At 35.4% G+C, this 17,819-nt stretch overlaps 1 pseudogene across 1 annotated transcript; it reads left to right on the forward strand.

Moving 5' to 3' along the window:
• Nucleotides 1-2,933: 2,933 nt before the first annotated feature.
• LOC149538988 (receptor-like serine/threonine-protein kinase At1g78530 pseudogene) lies at nucleotides 2,934-6,541 on the forward strand (annotated as a pseudogene). Its single transcript, XR_016356151.1, has 2 exons — nucleotides 2,934-4,455; nucleotides 6,208-6,541. The product of XR_016356151.1 is annotated as a receptor-like serine/threonine-protein kinase At1g78530 pseudogene (transcript).
• Nucleotides 6,542-17,819: the final 11,278 nt, after the last annotated feature.

Here is a 17,819-nt window from a genome sequence, read left to right on the forward strand (position 1 = left end):
ATAACATGTTTGTCATTTTCTTGTAGCATTAACTTCAAAACTGCATTAAATGTTTTACCTAGCTTACTTCATGGTTCTCTTTGATCATCACAATATGATTAAAGGAATTTAAACTTTTCTATAAAGTCTAATAGTACATATTATCTCTTCTATGATCTTCCTAAGTTGTGAGTCTTTTTGTTAATGGATGACTTCTTCTAATGCTTTCATCACTTGTCTTCCCAATATTATTGGTCTCCTTATCATTGTGAACTTGGAACCTTTACTAACCTTGTATAATTTCTACATTTTAGATTGCACACTTAGCTTGACATTTTATAAGAACATGTTTAGCAAGGCTTCCTTTGACTATTTTATGATACTCAATAGGATTGTTTAGATCTTATCTCTTGATAGTGAATATTACCTTCAAATATTAAGAAAAAGTCTTAAAAAATAAACAAATACTCTTTTCATTGAAACCCATTCACCTATGGGATAGTCTTTTGAGGTTCAAAACAATCATTTAATCATTGATGTTAGACATTCAAAACATAAATATCTCTTGAAACAAAGTATGCAAAATTTAATCTAAAGCAATGTAATAAACTTTTAAGATAATGGATACTCTTATGAATAGAACCATGCTATCTCCTCCTCTCTAGAACTAATGAACAAATTTTCCAAATCAATCTAACGGCATTAACATCTACATATTTGAAAATATGACAAATGAAATACAATAAATACATGAACACAAATCCTTTCATTGTTCTTTGATCTCATCAATGCTCTAGAAAAACTCTATATCTGGATGGAACCCTACCTTTAACATGATCTCTTTCTTGACCATCATGTTGGATGCCTCATGGTATTTGTATCTTCCTTATGAAAGCTAATGGATAGGATTTTTTTGTCGATTAACTATAATTTTTAATTTTTTAATTGTCTAAAAGATTACAAAAGAAATATTGACTAAGAAATCATGATTTTTGGGGAAATAAAAGGGTAGCATTCAAAATTCCCAATTAATAGGACATAATTGCAATTTTTTGCAGAGTTATGCTTCTATGGTTAGAACTATAGTGAAATTTTAGTATATCATAGAGTTCTCCTTGTAAGTTGTGAATAATGAATATCAAGTACTCACTTAAAAAGGCAAGATGCACAACATTAAGTATAAACGTGTGTGGGATGTTAATTAGATTCAATAGATTGACACATATTGGTTTTATATATTGATAATTTTATTGAGGATTATAAAGTAGTTGGAATGACTAAAAATGTTTGATCAATTATAGTAGGTTAAAAATGGGAAGTGAAGTAATAATTATAAAATGATGATGCAAATCTTTAGAATCACACAAAGACATGTAGCCATTATCAATTATTTGCTTTAGTTCTTGAGGGTTATACAAGACTATCAGAGTAGGCTCACATTATTGGTTGATTGTACATAAGTAATTAAGGTAATTAAAAATTAAAGTAGCTTTAGGATGGATATGTCCATAAATTTCTAGATGTAATAACAAGATGATTTGACACATTAAATATGGGGAGTATGACCTCGAGAAGGGTTTTGGGCTAAAAGGCACCTACTGAATATAATGAGATATTAGAGTTCAAATACATATGGTATGACATGATCTTTAGAATTTTATCAAAGAATTACTTGAAAGTTTCAATGGTAGTTATTGATCAACACAAAAGGGGCCATTTACCAAAGGAAGAAAGTTTGGCTAAAAAAAGATAAACAATTATTACAAGTTTAATATTTTATAAACAATTATTATAGGTTTAATATTTTATCATGATCACATGAGTTGTGAACATTCGTGGAATTAAAGAAGGAAATTGAACATGCAATTTTTTGGGCATAACTAGATGTGAAATTCACCCTTCAAGTCACTCCATTATAGTGTAGAGTTCATCCAACCACATGCACTCTAGTATGAATACATTTCAAGTATAAAACCTAAACCAAGTATTATCTATTGTGTTTTTGGACCACAGGAAGGATAATTGCAAATGATTTCATGTATTCATTATCATTTTCAAGCTTAGAGTTTATGTTCATTTCGTAACTAAGAGCATGCCACTCATAAATAGGCAAAAAAAATATTTTTAAAATTTATGTTAGTAGAGGTCTATTATTAAAAGCAACCTTTATCGCTTTCATTTATATTTCATAAGTTAGCCTTTATTTATCTAAAATTTTGTATATTTTCTATGGTAAACCAATCATACAAATTCATGAACTACTTAATACAAACCATTATGGCTATCTTTGTTCTTTGTCATCATTACTTATGAATGAGATACTACCTTTTATGCTATATTAATTATGTTTTATATCTATTTTATAAATTGATAAATTTTGAACAATATTTGTATGAGTAATAGTTGAAATAGAAGATCTATTATAGTGTACCACTTTCTTTCCCTTAGCTTATAATGATTTCAATCCAATTTTTCCTTTTTTTCAATCACATGAAAACAAGAATAAAAGGACATTTGTATATGTTCTATAAGTTATTTTACAATGGATGTCTTGTGAGAAAACATGACTCCACAAAATTATGTATAAACTAGTTGCAAATAAATCAAAGAAATGATACACATAAGCTTAGCTTGTAAAATCTTGACAATATGCTAAAGAAACATTGGGAATAAACCTAGCTATTTGTGTAAACATTGTTAATCTAAAGAAACATCATCAAATCAAGAAAAAGATAAATTTTTCTCATAGAAAATTGTAAATATATTTTAAAATAAATAAATTTTGTGAAACATACTATATAGTTGACATTATCTAACATAGATAGTTGACATTATCTTAAACGTCCCTTGATATAAAGTTATCAATTTTGCAAAAAAAAAAAAAAAGATGAAAAAACAAAAAATCTATATTTATTTCGGTCTACTCTAATAATTCTAAAGCTTGAATTTATTTTAGAGATTCATTACTAAAAGGGATGGGACGATGCTGCCAGCAAATGGATCGACCAAGAGAGGGAGCGAAAGCTTTAGACGGCGGTCCATTCTGGAGGAAACATAGTAGAAGTTTCTTCCCTGTTCGCGCTCCGCGTTTCTTGGTCAAACTTTGAAGCCCCAAATTATGATCTTTATAATTGCAAATGCAAACAACCCATTTCCAGTCCTCACCAAGTAACAATGGCAACCATTGCAAAGATGGTCCTAATTTCCTCTTTAATTGTATTCAACGCTGCAAAATATGATGCGAGTGCAGAGCAAGGAACAGGACCAGGATCATTTCTGCTGGGCACGACAGATTTGATGTTGGCGGTACATAGAAATCGGCATTTGCTGCAAATCCCACCAAATGGCGATCCCCATCATGGGAAAAAGAGCAAGAGCAGAACTGTGCTTCTTACGGGTGCTGCGGGGGTTGGAGGGTTTTTGGCTGTGGGGCTTATATTACTGCTACTCATCTGGCCCAAGAAATTGTATGAGCGCTGGAAGAAGAGGAGGACCCAGCTGATTAGGGCAGAGCAAAGGGTGGTTGTGCAACACACCAAGGAAGAAAGCGTCACTTTTGACCCTAGGCTTCCGAGAATGAGTATGACTGATTTGGCCACTGCAACCAATGATTTTGATAAAAATAGGGTTATTGGGGATGGGGGTTTTGGATTCGTTTACAAGGCGTTTTTGCCTGATGGGACCGTGGTGGCCGTGAAGAAGCTGAGCATGGATGCATGCCAGGGGATTCGAGAATTCCATGCTGAAATGGAAACTCTGGGGAGAATCCGGCACCCTAATTTGGTTGAGATGTTAGGGTATTGTATATTTGGGCAAGAGAGGTTATTGATTTATAAGTTTATGGAGAATGGGAGCCTGGACGAATGGCTACATGAAAGGGAAGATGCCGGGAAGGTATTGGATTGGAGGAAGAGGGTTAGGATTATCAGAGGGGTAGCTGCTGGACTTTCGTTTTTGCACAATGATTGTAACCCTCATATTATTCATAGGGATATCAAGGGAAGTAACATTTTGTTGGACAGAAATTTTGAGGCCCGGATTACTGATTTTGGGCTGGCTAGGCAAATGAATCCTCAAAAGAGCCATATTTCAACCCAAGCTGCAGGGACACTGGGTTACATGCCCCCTGAATATGCAGCCGGGACTAAAGCTAACGCGCAGGCCGATGTTTACAGCTTTGGGATGGTGATGATGGAAATTGCTACGGGGAGGAGACCTAATCTTCATATCATGGATACTAACAAGAGGACTCTGCGGAATTGGGTGCATGGGCTCGTGAAAGACGAAAAATACATGGATTTGTTGGACCCTTCTCTCAGAATTACATTCATTGCTCACCAACATTCGGAGGATGAATTGGTGAAGTTCTTCAAGATTGCATGCGAGTGCACAGATTATGAAGTCCAACAGAGGCCTGCTATTCAGGATGTTGTTACTAGACTTGCAGCTATTGTTTCCCAGGATACATGACTTGAGGTAAGAATGTTTCTGCCTTCGTTCATACAAGTTTCCAAATTACAAGCAATCATAGTTACGCAACACTTACATTAGTCAAATATTGGGGCCAAATGACTCTCTCCTTGCATTGTTCTTCACGCAAATGCACTCATTTGTAGGAACAATTTGCAAAACTTGGAACTTCCCTTCAATCCGACACTATCAATTTCCTGCAAAACAGGAAATTGACCTCAAATATTGAAGCAGAAACTTGCATGACTTAATGGATAGCTGAAACCAGGGAAAGAAATTCTGCATGCATCAATAAATTCGAAGGTTACTGAAACAGAGGAAACTTTAGAACAATGAGCAAGACCAGAGTTTTATTTACATTATATATCCAGAAGTGCAAATAGTTCAATCTTCAATATTCCATTTTCTTTATCCTGTTACATGCTTATACAGAAAGAAAGTTTTTTATCTAAAAATGTGCCTTATTCTACTAAAAAAAAAAAAAACCCAAAATCTATGTACTCACCTATCATAAAATTACAATTCCTTTAGATATTTTCTCTAAGAATAAAATACTGCTACTAATGGAATAAAATGTGTAAAGATGTTCCCCATCACATTAGCAGGTAAAAATCTGCTCAGATCCTGTTGAAGCAAGCCATAAAAACTGGTAAGCCAATGCTAACTAGGCTCCTTCCCTTAGGTTTTTGTCATGTGGATCCCCTGCCGTCTTTCCCCACATTCTTTTTCTGGTTTTCAGATCAATTCAGCTTCATGCAGTCAGATTTTCTTGATAAGTGAAAATTCCTTTGATTTGGAAAAGAAAAAGTTTAAACCTTGAAACAGATGGTTTCGCTTGCCATGATTGATTAATTCTAGTATGATAAATGATAGTTAGATAATTAATGGGACAAATGAAAACCATACAGTGACTATATGTATTTTCTTACACTATTAATTTTTACATAAGCATGGCTGCCTCCTATTTGTTCGTGTAGATGATAGGTTTCTGATGGTTTGATGTATGCGTGATTTGTTGGCTTGCCAAAATTTGTTCTGCCAACAGCTACTGTATCTGTCATTCTCCCATACCTTGTTATACTATTGTCCTTATCGTTTATCCCAAACTCTTGTGTGCTACATTGCATTGAAAGAGCATTTTCAGAAATTGGCTTGCTGGGAATTCCATTCTTGGTCTTGGGAAGGAAGCCTTGGATACTAACAAACATCTAGGCTTGCTGTGAATCCTGTTCTTAGGCTCTGGAAGGAAGCCTTAGATGATTTACAGGCATGTGGTGTTTGATTATTGGGAATGTGGGCTGCATTCCCATTTCTACTATATTCATAGTCTATTCCAATTCCATCACATTTTCCAATAGAAAAATATTCATTAAACTCTTGTGCAAGCAGCTTTCATAATACTGATCTCTGCAATCTGAAGGCTGACGAAACAAGTAATGGATTTGTGTGACTTGAGGCAGGATTGTAATTTTAGTTGTACCTTTTGAGAGAGGAAAATCTTTTAGGGAAGCTCTTAAATAACTGGCTTGCAGTCGAAGGTTAGCCGGACAATCAGCATGAATGTAAAACTGTTAGTATCATTGTAAATCTGAAGTAAATTCATAAGAGAGACCTTCCATAGAACCACTGGTAGCTTGCATTTGGAGAAAAAGAATAAAGTTTTCTTATTTTTTAAACCTAAATTGTTTTCCAAGAATGTTATTAGAACCATTACTTTAAAGCTTCAGAACTGACTGAAATATATTGTATGTTATACAGGCATACAACTGCACTAGCAAAGTTGACAACGAAGGTATGAAAACAGCACATATCGGAACAAAGACAATCTATTTGTAACAAATACTAGAATGTTGGCGGCGGCTTCTAATAATGTATTATAAGCAATGTAATGTCATTCCTGCTGCAAATGATGATGGTATTTGGAATTCGTAACAGTACAATCCTTGCAATGGTTGGTTCATTTTAAATAGTTTTACCCATTTTTTTTCTTAAGGACCTTGGCAGATGGGTATTGGTCCTAAGATATGTAATTATTTCTACAAATATTGTTTCGGGTGAGAATTGTAAATTAAGGGATGTTGGTGTTGGATAAGAGTGGCGGTTTACATGAATTCGGGATTTGTACCCTCTGAAGCGTGATATGGTTTAGGTAGGATAAGAACTGAGCTCTAATAAAAGATATGGAATTGAAAATACAAAAACTCATTGAACCTTAATCAAGAAAGGACAGACTCGAAAGTTTAATTTTAAACGGAATTCATTATTACTATTTGGACATGACGGTGAACAAGAGGATAATCCTCAAAAGCATACACAATGGAGGGGAAATTGGAGAGGTGGATCAAATACAGAATGGTTAAGCTCATGGAATGATCCGAAAATAATCAAACGAATAGTGATATTTAACATAGATGCAAATCTAATTGTAGATATGTTGAATGTAATTGCAAATCTGGGCTGAAACGTATGTAAAATCATTCTTCATTGTTGAAATCAACTTTTCACCGGTGCTTGTTATCACAAGGTCATCAGCATACAGGATCAAGATGACACTTGGATGTGCAAGTAGTAATCCGCAAAAGGCTACAAGAAAGGCATGCATGTGAAAGGTGGTCATTGAGTTGCATGTACCACGCATTAGGTGTTCATTGATTTTTATGCATTGCACATGAGGTGCTTGCCTTATCCTTTATAATAATTTTATCGACATATTTTACGTTATGTCCTTATCCTTTATAATAATTTTATCGACATATTTTACGTTATGAGCTCTCCAGAATTCATGAAGATAATTTTAACAATAAAAAAATTAGATACAATTGGAAGTTTGTTAATCCTAAAGCTAATACAATTAAATTAGAAGGATTGTATTGTTGGATTTTGTTCTTGCCTGAATCTTTTAACTGTTTGGCATCATCTCGTCTTACAAACCCCATTTTGATCATATTTTTGAAGACTCAAGAGTATTTGGCAAGCCAGTAATTTCGAACTGGACGAGTATTGAATAAAAATTTGAGAAAAACTTTTTTCATCAAAGCGTTGATATTTTTGTCACTTGTGAGACAAGCACGAACACAACATTGGGGTCTACTTGAAACACTTCTGGCTTAGAGCTATGAAATATAATGAGATCATTACTGTGATACCTTGTACACTTATTGCATAGTTGAGGCTCAAACCCATTAGCAAGTTGGATCAGTGGAGACACAAGCCCGTGATCAGAATGGCCAACTAGAGATTTGAACTTGAGTCAGGATTTTAACATGGCCACTGTTTACCCAGCACACTAATGGTGAACCCCATGAAAGCGCTAAAAATTAAAATCTCTTGAAGAAACATACTTTTGAAGTAAAATTCAATTACAAAATATATTATTTAAGAAACGTACTTTTGAAGTAAAATTCAATTACAAAATATATTGTTTTAAAAATTGACTCCTTAGAAGAGAAAATGCATGGCTTTTTAGCTAATGGTTTACCCACAATGACATTTTTACCTCATTTATTTGTGTTGATACAAGATACAAGAGTTGAACTTGTGAAAACTCTTCAAACAAAAAATTGAAGTACTCAACTCAAATAATAGTAGAATTTGTAAAGTATGATTTTGACCACCATTTAATAAGCAAATCATTCAAATTGTATCATAGGTGGGAGCATTACGTTTGATGGTTTTCATTTTTGTTGGTCTAGAGCTTTCATCTTAGTAAATTCCTTCCTTCCATCATGATCATGTGTGAGCAAAGGAGCTTTGTGTTTGTCAATAGTCCAATTACTTTTTGTTTTGTTTGAAATGTTGATTTGACTATAATGGGTTTCTTCCATACGAGTGGGTCAACAAGCTCCCAGCTCTCATCATGCATAAGAGCGTAATATTCTACTTATATTTGCTTCAATCCATTCTTTCAATTCAAAAGGTTTTGTTGATAGAAGTTGGTTATAAGGAATGGGCTACTAGTTTCCACTAATTCTAAATTCATATCTTGGGTTGCATATTTTGAGCTTACCATTCCGAGTTGATGAAGACTCTTGTTGAAGTTTCAATTGATTATGTTTTTATTTGGAGCTATCACACCCTTAAATTGTTTGATTGTTTGATGGGAACTAATCTCTACATTTCTTCCTTGAAGTATTTTTGCCTTTTCAGTGTTCATGTCCTCGAGAAATAATTGTCAACAATTTTATATGTGACTAATCAAAGACCCCATTTGCTTGTCTACAATTTTGAATGTTGACTTTCACTATATACATACATACATACATACATATATGTATGTATGTATGTATATATTTATATATGTGTATGTATATATGTATATGTATGTATATATTTATATATATGTGTATGTTTATATGTGTAATGACTTGTACCAATAGGCCACTAAACAAAACCCTAAACTTAATACATTGCTAAAATATTTGTTGAAATAAAAGAAATAATAGTGCCAATGTATTCATTCAATGAAAACCAAATGTTTTTACAAATGATATGACAAATTTCAACACCAAAACATTATGACATAGCACGTTACAGAGAAACCCTAACTGGCTGTATACAATTGAGAACTTGTTGCAACTACAGATTGAAATGAAGAACCTGGATTGATCAAATGGTGGAGACTGGATGTTGAAGATGATATGGTGAAAGTGCAACTCCAACTGAAACTCCAAATCAGCAATTAAGCACAAATGAAAGGACTGAAATATCCTTACCACAGCTGTAATAATTCAGGTGATCTCTCACACCCTTAAAATTGCGTACTAATTGAGAATTTTCGTTCTCAATGGCCAATTGTGACTATTTGTAGAAACCCTAGGCTCCACAACGCACATAAGCAAAAATCAATAATAAATCTCGATGATAGACAATGAGCCCTCAATGCCTATTTATTCTTTTTTCCTTGATAGGTCGGCCTCCCTTTTTAATTTTTCTCCGCTTCTTCCAGCAACCTCTAAAAGCTTTTTTTATTTAATTTATAAAGTTACCTTGTAATTTATATTTTTTTAATTGATAACTTTATAATTAATTCCTTCAAAAAAATGGGACATTACAAGTCCGCCCCTCCTAAAATTGCTTGGCCTCAAGCAATCTTAATGCTGGATGTTGCAAAATCACTTCTCCCTCCCAAGTAGCATCTTCAATAGGTAAATCTTTCCACTCAACTAGATACTCTTTGATTACTCTCCTGCGAAGCTACTTCTCTCTACTATCCAAAATGAATTCTGGTACTAAGATCAATTTCCCTTCATCATCCAAGGGAGGTAATACTGCAAAAGGCATCACATTCTGACCCAACACCTTTCTGAGGCGTGATACACGAAACACATTGTGCACTCGACTATCTGTGGGAAGCTCCAACTCATAAGCCACCTCACCAACTCGTTTGATGATCTTGAATGGTCCATAATAGCGTGGCTTGAGTTTCTCTGTACCACTCTTCTTGAGAGTGGACTGCTTATATGGTTGCAACATGAGGTAAACCATATCATTTACCTCAAAACTACGCTCAGTCCTCTTCTTGTCTGCATACTGTTTTTGCTGGTTCTGAGCTCTAGCAATGTTGTTTTTGAGAGTAGCAACTATATCCTTACTTTCCTGTAATAGTTCACCTGCATGGGGTACTCGACTGTCTCCCAACAACAAATCTAAGAAACTAGGTGCCTCATAACCGTAAAGTGCCATGAAGGGTGTCATTTGTATAGTCATATGATATGTAGTATTGTAACAATACTCACAGAGATATATCCGTCTGACCCAAGCTTGTTGTTGATCTGCCACATAATTCCTCAAATACCCTTCCACCCATTTGATTACAATCTCTGTTTGACCATCAGTCTGTGGGTGATAACTGGTACTAGGTGTAAGCTCAGTGCTAGACAACCGAAATATCTCCTGCCAAAAGTGACTCATGAAGCAGCTGTCCCTATCACTCACAATGCTCCGAGGTAACTCGTGTAATCTAAAAATCTCCCTGAAGAAGACTTTTGCCACCTGAGTTGCTGAGTATGTAGTAGCGATAGGGAAGAAGTGAGCATATTTTGTCAACCTATCCACCACCACATAGATACAATCACGCCCCTGGGCCCTAGGCAAGCTCGTAATAAAATCCATAGAGATGCACTCCCACTTCCTGTCAGGAATAGGAAGTGGTTGTAGGAGCCCTGCTGGATAAGTGTGCTCTTGTTTGTTCTGCTGGCAAACATGACACTCACGCACATACTGCAAAACATCAGCCTTAAGTCCCTTCCAAGTGAATCGTTCCTGTACTAACCTGTAAGTCTTGAAATACCCAAGATGGCCTGCAGTAGGTGAATTATGGAATGCTCTCAAAATCAACTGCTTCACTTTCGATCCTGGGGCTAAGTAAATCCTATTCTTGTAAATGATCAAATCATCTATGAGAGTGTATCTGGTGTTGATTGTTGTCCCCTCCACTATAGAAGAGGCCCGTGTGTCTTTGGCATATTCTGCTACAATCAAGTGTCGCCAATCCTTTGATATCTGAATCATAGAAGTGAGGTGTGGCCTACAGGATAAAGCATCTGCAACAATATTTTGTGTCCCCTTAACATATGTGATATCAAAATCATATGCCTGTAACTTACTCACCCACTTCTGCTGACGATCATTCAGGTCCTGTTGTCCCAAAAAGTGCTTCAAACTATTATGATCAGTTTTAATACAAAATTTGTTGCCCACAAGATATTGTCTGAATTTGGCCAAGGCATGCATGATGGCCAGCATCTCCTTATAATATATGTTGAATGATCTCTCAGCCCCTCTGAGTTTCCTACTCTCATAAGCTATAGGATGCTTGTCTTGCATGAGTACAACACCAACTCCCTCTCCAGAAGCATCACATTGAAGCTCAAATGGCTTCGTGAAATCAGGCAATGCTAATACTGGGCATGTAGTCATTATTTCCTTGAACTGCATAAAACACTCTTGTGCCTCCCGAGTCTACACAAATGCCCCTTTCTTCAACAAATCTATCATGGGCGCTGCATGTCGTGAGTAGCCACTAACAAACCTGCGATAGAATCCACATAGACCAAGGAACCCTCTTAACTATGTAAGGTTCTCTGGTGGTGGCCAATCAACAATAGCACGGATCTTTTCAGGATCCATTTGCACTCCTTCCGCACTAATGATGTGTCCAAGATACAACAATTCTGTCATCCCCAAATCACATTTGGACTCCTTGGCATACAAGGACTCGCTCTGTAAAATGCTTAATACTGTCTCCAAGTGCTCTAAATGTTCATGCCATGTCCTGCTATAGATCAAAATATCATCAAAGAACACTAGCACAAATTTCCTCAACTGATGGTGGAAGACCTTGTTCATAGTGGACTGAAAAGTGGTAGGTGCATTAGTCAAACCAAAAGGCATGACTACAAACTCAAAATGACCGTAATGACATCTAAAAGCAGTTTTTTCAATATCCTGCTCTCGAACTCTGATCTGGTGATAGCCTGATCTCAAATCAATTTTTGTGAAATAACAAGCCCCATGCAATTTGTCTATCAGCTCATCGATGTGTGGGATGGGATACTTGTTCTTTATAGTTCTCTTATTCAACACCCTATAATCAATACACATTCGTAGAGTTCCATCCTTCTTTTTTACCAAAACAACAGAAGATGCAAAAGGTGACTTACTTGGTCTGATGTGTCCCATTGCTAGCAACTCGTTGATGGTCCTCTCGATCTCATCTTTGAGTCGTTTTGGGTGTCGGTATGGTGTGGTCATGATAGGCTTAGCACCTTCCTCCAACTCGATAATGTGCTCAATACCTCTGTCTGGCAGCCTGCCTAGTGGAATCTCACTGAATACCTTCCCATACTTGATTCTCAATTTTTGAATATCTGGATGATATTCAGTCTTATGTTGCTACCCCTGGGTAGGCATCAAGGCACATATTGCTGCCCATTCTATATTATTATGCCTGGCTAATCTCTCCAACCACCTAAATGAGATAGTCCTAACATCACCATTACGGATAGCCTTCAGCACATGAGTCTTGCCATCCACCACGAATCATATCTCCATATCCTCCAATCTCAGGGTAACCTCCTTCAAAGAATGTAGCCATTGCATCCCAAGTACTATGTCCATGTCACCCGTGTTGACCACATGATAGTCCGCCTTAAACTCATAATTGTTTAGGCACAAAGGTAGATCTCGCACCATCCTATCACAACGAAGAGTATATCCATCAACTACCTTAACTCTTAGTCCTTCGAACTCCTCAGTAATGAGTCCACGCCTCTCCACAAATCGTGCATCAATGAAATTATGCGTGGCACCTGTATCCAACAGAGTAATAACCTTTTGTCCTGCCAAGACTCCTCGAAATCTAAAAGATCCCTCTCTTTGAATACTAGACAGACGTGCCTCCTGTAAATGTATCTCTGGAGCCTCTTTTTTCTCAGCACTATCTACCTCTTCTTGTTCACCCTCTACCTCATCAGGATCCTCATCATGGTGCTCTGAGATGCCTGAATCTGAACCTTCATAATAAGCCCACATCACCCAGTTAGCCTTCCCCTTAGGCTTCATAGGACAATCATGACCAAACTCATAGGGACCTTTGCAAAAGAAGCATAGCTTCTTCCTACGCAAGTCATTAAGTGTTTCCTTATCCCAAGGTGCAGCTAGCTTGTCGTTTGAGTCACTAACCTTCTCTTTACCCTTGTTGAATTCCCCTTTGTTATCTCTAAATGATGAAGAACCCTTTGAACTAAACCGGTTTGCTGGAGCTGCAAGTTCCATACAGCGGGCTTTCTTCATGGCTTCCTATAATGTAGGAGGATCAAAGGCCTTTACCCACCCCTTGAGTGGTTTAGTTAATCCCTCTGTGAATAAAATGACTAGCCTCCTTTCTGAAATGTCAGGCACCATCACTGCAAGTTTCTGGAAGTCATTGATAAATTGTTCTAAGCCTCCTGACTGTCTCAACTGGGCTAACTCCCGGAAATAAACTTCAGGATTTTTTTAATCAAACCTTTCTATCAATCTATCCACAAACTTCTGATAAGTGGTTACCTGATTGTGTTGCAATGTGATCATGCCATGTGTCCACCAATCATGTGTTGCCCCATCTAAGTGTAAAGTGGCATACTTGAGTGCTTCAATTTCTTTCATAGTCTTCAGAGATAGGAAAGTATCCACCTTATGAATCCAAGCACGAGCAGTCATTTTTCCATTGCCATCAAATGTGGGTAATACCAACTTGTTGGTGACTTGTTGCAACTCACTGTGTTTATCTACTTGCTTCTGCTTGGCAGCTCTATAGTTCAAGTACCTGTCAAATGTCCATCCATCCTGTACATATTCTGGTAATAAATCCCACTCATTCCTCGCTTGTCGGAGTTCATCTACAATATTTGTTACCATAGCATTAGGTGTGTGTGCTGGAGTTTCTTCTCTAAATGTAGGACGTGTGGGTCTATCAGTTGTTCCAGACCGTGTCCTATGTTGTGATCCTGCTATGCTTATGTCATCTTGATCATGATTATTTCTCCTATTTTCCCCAATCAAATGTTGCATCATAACCATCATTGCCTGTGTACTTGCCTCTATTGACTGTAGAAGCCTCTTCTGTTGCTGTAAACTCTCATCATCTCGCACACTTCTGGATGGGCTTGGAGAATGTCTCTCAGCCATATTCTTAGTTATGTTGGTTCCTTTGTAAACTAATATTAAATGGTGGTTGGGTAACCCTATCAGGCTGGCAGGAAACCGCTCTGATACCATTGTAATGACTCGTACCAATAGGCCACTAAACAAAACCCTAAACTTAATACATTGCTAAAATATATTGCTGAAATAAAAGAAATAATAGTGCCAATGTATTCATTCAATGAAAACCAAATGTTTTTACAAATGATATGGCAAATTTCAGCACCAAAACATTATGACATAGCATGTTACAGAGAAATCCTAACTAGCTGTATACAATTGAGAACTTGTTGCAACTACAGATTGAAATGAAGAACCTGGATTGATCAAATGGTGGAGACTGGATGTCGGAGATGATATGGTGAAAGTGCAACTCCAACTGAAACTCCAAATCAGCAATTAAGCACAAATGAAAGGACTGAAATATCCTTCCCACAGCTGCAATAATTCAGGTGATCTCTCACACCCTCAAAATTGCGTACCAATTGAGAGTTTTCGTTCTCAATGGCCAATTGCGACTATTTGCAGAAACCCTAGGCTCCACAAAACACATAAGCAAAAATCAATAATAAATCTCGATGATAGACAATGAGCCTTCAATGCCTATTTATTCTTTTTTCCTTGATAAGTCGGCCTCCCTTTTTAATTTTTCTCCGCTTCTTCCAACAACCTCTAGAAGCTTTTTTTATTTAATTTATAAAGTTACCTTGTAATTTATATTTTTTTAATTGATAACTTTATAATTAATTCCTTCAAAAAAATGGGACATTACAATATGTGTGTATGCACATGTGTGTATATATTTATATATATGATTATGTTTATATATGCACATATATAAACATACACATATATATAAATATATACATACACATATATATAAATATATACATACACATACATACATATATATGTATGCAGATATATGTATGTATGTGTATGTCTATGTATATGTATGTATATATATATGTATGTATGTGTATGTATATATAATGAAAGTCAACATTCAAAATTTTAGACAAGCAAATGGGGTCCTTGATTAGTCACATATAAAATTGCTAAAAATTATTTCTAGAGGAGATATACGTACTTACATATACATACATGTGTGTGTGTGTGTGTGTGTGTAAATGTGTATGTATGTATATGTATGTATGTGTATGTAAGTATATATGTATGTATGTGTATATATGTATATATACATCTATATGCATCTAAATGCATATATACATGTGTGTGTGTGTGTGTGCGTGCGTGTGTGTGTGTGTGTGTGTGTATATGTATGTATGTATGTATGTATACACACATATGTGTATGCGTGTATATATGTGTATATATGTAGATGCATACATACATAGACTAATGGACAAACTACACTACCTTGTGGTATAGATTGACTAATAGGCTTTGGATTTAGTAATAGTACAACTAGAGATACACTTCATATTCTTTCCATCAATTTTCTTCCATTTATTTAGAATGGAGATATCAACTATACCAAATATTTGGAGATGATTAATGGCAGTTCTTTCTTAATCATTATTTTTTAAAGTCTTATTGCTTAAGCTTTTTTCACAACTCCATTAAAATATATGAGAGGCCAATATATAATCAACTTTATAGTATTGAAAGTTTTAAGATTTATACGTGAAATTTTTAACGTTGAAAAGTATTGAACTCTATGTTAAGGTTGAGGATAATGTTTGCACTAGGCAGTGTGAATTAAATCAATGACAACTTCGGCTTGATGTGATGTGTCACTAGCAAACTTCAAGTTATGTTGTATAGATAGTGACAATGTAAATAATAATTTTTAGGCATTCTTAATTGTTGGTAACCCATAGAGCATCTATTACTCGCTTAAAGCACCCATGTAAGTGTAGATGATGAAAAATGACCAGCTCCAAAGGATAATCAATACCCTTGAGGATTCTGATCTCAACTCTCCCCTCTAGACAAACCTCTAAATAACTACCATCGTTGAGTTTGTCCACTACTTAATTAAATGTATGTTTAACTAAGCATATGAATCAGTTAAACTATTTAAACTTCAGAAAATAGAAACAATTCAAAGACCTTTAGGGTAACTTGATGAGCTCTCTATTTAGGACAAATGCACGAGCCTAGGAAAACAATAGAGTATGCCAACATCTTGTATGTATGGAGAACTAGCTATTATAAAAATATAAATCATAATGATTATAAAGAACATATTTTTAACTCTAAATGAGAGTGAAGCAACGACTTCTGACAATCATAACTTTTGACTCAATTGAATGTTTGGGCGAAAAATCTAAATATAGAAGTGTCTCTAAGTTCAAAAGATGTCAATAAAATATATTCGATTGGACCAACCTTTGACATGTTTTTGGGGTCAAATTACACCACAAATGCCTCAAAATAAACTTTTATTATTATTTTTATAGATTTTCTAGTTTTTTATTTTTCAATAGTTTTCTTTTATGATTGTAGTTGTATAGCGAGTTTATGAGTGATGTCATTCAAATTGATTCTAAATAATTAGATATTTTCATAGCTTTTGGAATGGTCTTAGATTACCAAAAATGTCAACAATAAAAAAAGTGAAAATATGCCAAAAAAGGCAAATTTTGAATTGTGGTTAAATCAATGATTTCCCCCAATGTAATGATGAGTAGTTTGGGGACGAAATAAGTAGCAATGAATTTTGAATCTGATTGTGTTCAAGGTTTTTGCTTGTGGTTACTAATAATGGTTAAAAATCTAGTTGCATAATTTGGTACCAGAGTGGGAAGAGGAGGTCTTGTAAATATGAATAAAAACATGCAAAACGTCCAAAGGCAAGTACAAGAACTTGCAAAAATGAAGGTAAGATGAAGATGAGATGATTTTGATGATGAAGTAAGCCAAGAAAGAGGAGATGATGGACATACAAAAAAAACAAAGAAGAGGAAGAACGATTAAATTAACTAACATTGGACAAAAGGATTGTGAGGGCATTGGAATGAGGAAATTATGAGATCAAAACTAAAGTATCAAATTATGAAGGTAGTCCTAAATCAAAGAATCTAAAAGATCCGCTAAATAAGATGAGAAATTTCTTTGAATGAAATCATTACATGAATGAAGAAGTAAAATTTGCATGTATAAAGTTAAAGGGGATGCAATGATACAATGTCATCATATGCATAAGGAAAGAAATAGATAAGAAGTTAGGAAAAAGATGGACAAGAAATTGAAACTGAAGTTTATGTCTATGGACTATACACAATCTCTATTCAAAGATCATATGATAAAATGTCTACTACATAAGAATATACAAGTAAGCTCTGTAAATTACTCATATGTTTGGATTCACATGAAATTGATGAATAGATGGTTGCAAATTGTGTTAATGACTTGGTGTTTTATATCCAAGATAAGCATGCATCAAGTCACTTGTATGAAAGATGCATACCAACTTTCCTTAAAAGATAGAATAAAAGTAAATTCAATGGCATTTTCAAAGGAATAAAGGAGTAATAAGGGGTACATTATCCTCATCATGTGGTGGTTCAAATCACATTTGGGGGAAATCATCCCAAGGAATAGAGGAACAAGAAGACACTAGCAAGACTTCTTCAAATCAATAACGAGGAAGGGGGTTTTAGAGGTTATAATAGTGATAACGGATGAGAAGGCCAAAGAAGATCATTCACTTGTTTTAG

This window comes from Cupressus sempervirens, chromosome 9 (genome assembly GCF_028749045.1).
Source record: "Cupressus sempervirens isolate cs-2001-9-10 chromosome 9, ASM2874904v1, whole genome shotgun sequence".
Lineage (NCBI taxonomy): Eukaryota > Viridiplantae > Streptophyta > Pinopsida > Cupressales > Cupressaceae > Cupressus > Cupressus sempervirens.